Source organism: Ornithodoros turicata, chromosome 1 (genome assembly GCF_037126465.1).
Source record: "Ornithodoros turicata isolate Travis chromosome 1, ASM3712646v1, whole genome shotgun sequence".
Lineage (NCBI taxonomy): Eukaryota > Metazoa > Arthropoda > Arachnida > Ixodida > Argasidae > Ornithodoros > Ornithodoros turicata.
In genome coordinates, this window is record NC_088201.1 from 220,562,145 (window position 1) to 220,568,144 (window position 6,000).

Below are 6,000 nucleotides of genomic sequence, written 5' to 3' on the forward strand. Positions count from 1 at the left end.
TACATCATCCACCACTACAAGTACGTCCACCACCAGTACCAGTACGTCCTCTACCAGTACGACTACATCCTCCACCAGTACAAGTACGTCCACCAGTAGTACCAGTACATCTACCACCACTACGAGTACCAGTACAAGTACCAGTACAAGTACATCGACCACTAGTTCACCAATTGGCACAGCATCTACTCCGGCGTCGCCCCATACAGGTAATTCGTTTTCATGTTTATGGACCTGCTCGAGCATTCACGGAATGCATTATAAGCGCAGGTGAAGGTTATTGGAAAACCCTGCATACGTGTCATTACTGGCCGTTGCGGGACTTTAGAGAATGATGACATGTATAGTTCATGGGGGTCAGATAATACAGCTTGTGGCGGTCCGAGCCAAACTGGGACTGTGGGGCGACGTTGCGCACAACTCCGCAGAAAGAGACTTGATAATAAAACGCGACGGCGTGCTTTTCTGAAATTCTGAAAGAAAGGACTCTACGGGGAGAGCTGCGAGAGGGAAGCAAGGCCACTCGCATTTCGTGTGAGATAACATTCAAAATATCGCGAGCTTCTAGCAGGCTCTTTCGCCTTCCGAATTCTTCACTGAGCTCGATCCGTTTATTTCGAGATACTGCTGGCTCTTCTGGAGCCATTGCAGAAGTGAGTAAATACAATAACGTAGGCAATACACTCACACATCGCAACAACGAAAAAGAAAAGGCCATAATTGATAAGCAAATAATATCAAAGTCGTCTGGGATCCTAGGATGATAACTTGAAACGGAACATGAGCTTTTCCGTAAAAGCTGTATATGACTGGGAGCTACAAATTTCATAGTGATGATTGTTCCAGTCATCAATTGTTCTTGGCAGAAATGAGTATTTAAAGGCATCAGTCCGACTAGGAATTCACTTTAAAAATAGCGTACGAAGATACCTGAAAGTCAACGGATCTTTAAGCTGAATATACTTGTTTAAGTTACTCTTAAAATGTCCGTAAAAATTAGATAAAAAATTGTCTCGTCTTTTAAGGACAACACTTGGATAGTCTCTAAATTCGATAGATGTCGCAGTCTTGTTGAGGATTCGTTTCTGCCGAAACATACGATTGGATTTTTTTCTAATTCTTTTCGTGCGTTAACGTGTATGGATCCCACACAACTTTGGCATTCATAATCACTGGCAATACAAGGGATTTATATGCCAACAATCGTACTTCAGATGTGGAATACCGTAATAACCTTCTAAGGCAAAACAGCTTTCTCCTAGCTTTTGTAGAAGCCTATCGAATATGCGCATTCCATCTTAAGTCCGCTGGAACGATTACACCCAGGTATTTAAGGTATGTTATCCTGATGTCACTGTTTGCAATGTCCACTTCCAGCTTCCTACTGAATTACAATGTGAACGACGGAGTACACGAAATCGAAGGAATAGCGACAACGTGATCATAACGGGACTAAGCAGAAGAGTATTATTTAGTTTTTACAAATTGTCAGTGTTATCACTGTCCCTGCCGTAGCGATAGCACACCCAGTGCACGACAATGTCTGCTGTATGCAAGACATATCCCTTATCCGAAGCAGCTGGATACACCGCTGTGCATCCGCGATCATTCCAAAGTTTGTTCATATCGAACTCGGCAGACAGCCGACACAATGCAGGGCATAGAAGAGTCACACCTTTCAACTATTTACTTCACAATAGAACAAATACAGCTGCGCCATCGCCGAAACTCTTCCGCTGTTCATTCGTTAGCGCCTATGCAGGATCGATGGCGCATTCCTGTCCATTTGGACAGGATGAGTTCTACCTCTTGTCTGATTCGCATATCGTTGGCTCTTTGGAGGATTTGTGCCATGGTCGTGCCCCGTGTGAAAATGGTTGAAATGATTGTAAGTTGTCACTCTTGTACGTCCTCTCTAGTTGTAGTCCGGTTGGTGTCCGGCGGCTCGAGCGGTATGGTTTGTTACGTACACCTGAAAGCAAAGAGGTCCATGCAATTATGCTTTCCCGTGGATACGGATGCGGCCGGGAGAAAAGATGGGACGTACACAGGTCCTGGTATCTCCAGGGATTTAGACCCCCCCATCCCCCCCCCCTCTCGTCAGCACTGACAAACGTCAAGAAACATCACGTCAGCCGTCCGCCTCCGCCCGTAACATGCCCTTCCCTTGGATCTCGGAAGCACTGCTGATGCTACAGGAAAATAGTGAAAACATGGTAGATAACGCAACTTAAGATACCGAAGTAAGCGAGGTCCATACAGCAATTTCGAACAAAACCGGTTGACGGAGATTTTTTCCCTTTTCCAACACGTTTTTCACAGTTTCATTAGAGACCAAACTATCTCTACAGGAGTACGCTAGGTGCACCTGAGGGCATCGATGTACAGGCAGTGTAGGGAAATAATTTGGTGCCATTTCATTTCAGCAGAACGGCTGTTGGTGTGCGTCACAAGCGATGTCAACAAAATGCCAGATAATCTCTGCGATGTCCTGTTGCTCGAATGCCGTGACAGGTTTCCGTTCAAAAGGAGGCAAAGTGAAGTCGAAAAATTCGCCACGGCTAATGCAGTAACTTGCCGTGGCACGAAATGCGGCATTGACATGCCTATACTGTAAGTAATCCCGGCAATTAGAATGTGACATCGGTAAAAACAAAGTAGGCAGGACAGCTCCGGACACCTATACAGTCCGCTGAATGAGTATTTTTGCAAAACGCTAATGTCGAACTGGCCAAACTGAATCAATGGGTAGTGTCTGCTTCCCATGATACCCTAGATCGCTTGGCTTCCAACCAAGTGAAGGACTCCAGTATTTCGTGCAGACATACAATGTGCGCAGAAAACGTCTCTGTGGAAGGATGCTAGAAAGGACGTGTAGGACTACCGAGGATTAATGTTGGCCCAAGGAACAAAACGACCAAGAAAAAGGTAGAATACGTTAGAGTCCCCTCCCCCGACTGCAGCACGCTCTCGATATTAGTCGTCCTGCAATGCGAAGCCATGGTTCCTTCCCATCAAGGTTGACAATCGATCACGGAGATTTCTTTAGCTGTACCCAGAGAAATTTTTCGAACTTGTCCCAGGCTCAACTAGGACAGGTTGCAAACCTCATTGTAGAGTTGGGACCGGTTTAAGTGGTTCCACATCAACTGGTTCGTGTTCGGTAACACAGTTCTCCTCGTACCAGTTCGAAAAATTTCTCTGGGTACAGCTAAAGAACCAGTTCGGCTAACTGATTTTGTAACCGATTTGATTTCTTTAGTTGTACCCAGAGAAATTTTTCGAACTGGCACGAGGAGAACTGTGTTACCGAACACGAACCAGTTGATGTGGAACCACTTCAACCGTTCCCAACTCTACAATGAGGTTTGCAACCTCTCCTAGTTGAGCCTGTGACCGGTTAGCAACCAGTTGGGCCAACTGATTTTGTAACCGATCCCACCCAGAACTGGGACTGCGTGAACTGTTGTTCAATCTCAGTTCAAACAGGGACTGATTACAAACTGAGTGACGAGCTTCGGCCTGCTGAAGTTCCTGTTGGCCTGTTCGATAACAGCGTAGCTGGCACGAGTTCAACTGGTGTGTAACTGGTGCCCCATTACAGGATCGCTGTTCCCAAAAAAGGCAGATCCAAGCTACAGAAACACAAAAATGCAATTTATTTTTAGTTATTAAATGAATGAATGAATGAAAATGTTTAACACCAAACGGGGCGGGGTAAATATGGCAAAAAAGCCTGAAATGCTTGACAAGGCCATAGCTCCCCTATACTATGCATTAACATCACAATAACTAAGATTAATGTGCAATAACTACAGTAAACGTTACAAATTTGCAATTTTTTTAACTGGTACCAGTTGAACTGTGTTATCGAACAGGGACCACCTCCAGTGGAATCAGTTGGGCAACTAGTCCCTGTTTGATAACACAGTTCACTCAATCCCATTTGAGACTGGGACTGGTTAGAAACCAGCTGGGCCAACTGGAACCAGTTGACACTGGGACCGGCCAGAACCCAGTTGAGCCAACGGGTACCAGTTGATCACCTTTCCCTGGGGAAGGGTTAATGAGCCGACGGGCAATCATAAGGCCGGAGTCACTCTGGTTGTACACGTACGTAAACTAATCATGTATGGCATATGTATAATGCTCGGTCACGCTGGTTATACATGTTTATGCATATCTTGTTTGACAACTAGTTTGGTCCAAACGCTTGTATGATTATACATCGTCTCGAACATGTGTTATTCAAACATCGGTCACACTGGTTATTCAACTGAACTGGAGGAACAGTGGTAGTGGCTTAAACCCTAATGCATGGCAAACGACAGTTTGACAGTAACCAACCGAAGAGTTAATATACTTCCCATGTGCCGACATCGCTAATCAAGATGTACGATGACTACGAAGACGGGGCTGCACTTGCTGATTTTCGATTGTCTCATGCTCCATGCGCGCAGACAATGAGCTCGCCATTTTAAACACTTGCAACACAATGTTGCTGACACGGACTTATAACTGACTCGTGCAAAATAACTCAGGTGCATTACAATCTCGTTGACACTGGCTCGTGCGAACGAACACTGTCGCGGCGAATAGGCCCGTTTATCCAACTTATCCATCACCGTTTTTCGGTAGTGCCCCAATGCATCGTCGTGTGTATCACAACATGTTGTCAAACAGTCCACACGGTCATACTGGTTATACATACGTGTTTGAAAACATTTTAACTGGTGTATAAGCAGAGTGACCAGCACTGTATGATGATACATTTTTAGGGGATGGTTGGTACATACGTTCGTCATACATGTACTATGACGAGATGTTGGTGTATAATGTTATTCAGTGTCGTTATGTAGTAGCTGAGGTCTCCTTAGTGTAGTGTCTTCATGATGATTTTCTGTTTCCCAGGGTACCTAGCAAGTCACTTCAAGACTTACAGACGACGAATGGAAGGGATAATCTGGCGTGGTTCGGGAGAAACAATTTGCCCCATTTTGCGCAACTCAACATAAAACTTTTCACTTCTAATAACGACGCACAAATAGGCGACATCATTAGTTTCTTCAAGGCAAGTACATGATGACCTTTCTTCCAACATGTAACGTCGCTGTGAAGAGGGACCCAATCCAGATCGGCCAATCGGGTAGTTAGGCTATATTTTGTAGGAGGTCCACGATGGATGGATCCTAGTGGAGGAATCCACTTAAAGGGACGGCCGGAAACCCATCTGTGAAACCTATACTTCTATATTCCGTAGTTGCCTACAGTGTACTTGACGCCCTCTTTCTCCCTTAGCAGATCAGTGAGAAGGCGACACATTCACAGGATAAATGCGACGTTAGACTAATAGGCCCGCACAGCCGTGATGTTCCTTTACCGATGCTGTCTCCCTTGTTGGTTCTTAGGGAGCGACGTGTTGTTGTTTTGCAGAGGGGAAATTTGGTAATACATGTGGCTTGAGGCTACACCGCTATTTCGCGTGCAATTTTTCGATACTGTGCACAGAGGCCCATGAAGATTAAAATTACACTCTAGAGACGAGGTGACTGGAAGTGGATTGCGACCCGTTCGTCTGAAGCAAGACGTGTCATATGGATGATTATGACTTCCCTGTGCCTAGTTGAGGTCTCATTGTGCGGTGTCATTAGCGTGCATATAGATACTAACGTGGACTTTCTTGAATATTGTCTGCCTCATTGTACTCGGTAAACAATTATATTCACTTAGTTTTTAGTCCATTTGTACTATACTCACCATATGTATCTTGCATTGTCGTTCATTTATGTCGCATTGTGTATGACCACCATAAGCCCAAATCTGTAGGAGTGCTTGCGTCCAAGTGGTCCCGTGCTACAGTGTTCATGAAAGAACCAGAAGAGTTGCTCAGCCCCCAGAAAAGCGTTGGACCCAGTAAACCATAACCTGTTTTTTGAACCCATTATCTTCGCAAGCTTAGTTATTGGTTCTCGCCTGGATGAAAGATTGTCCGAGTAACGG

The 6,000-nt window shown here is 45.1% G+C and overlaps 1 long non-coding RNA gene across 1 annotated transcript; it reads left to right on the plus strand.

Annotated features, from left to right (window-relative positions):
• Positions 1 to 142: 142 nt before the first annotated feature.
• On the plus strand, positions 143 to 5,025 carry LOC135376778 (uncharacterized). The gene is made up of 3 exons (XR_010417843.1): positions 143 to 209; positions 2,430 to 2,613; positions 4,912 to 5,025. It is a non-coding gene; the product is annotated as an uncharacterized LOC135376778 (long non-coding RNA).
• The last annotated feature ends 975 nt before the right edge of the window (positions 5,026 to 6,000 follow it).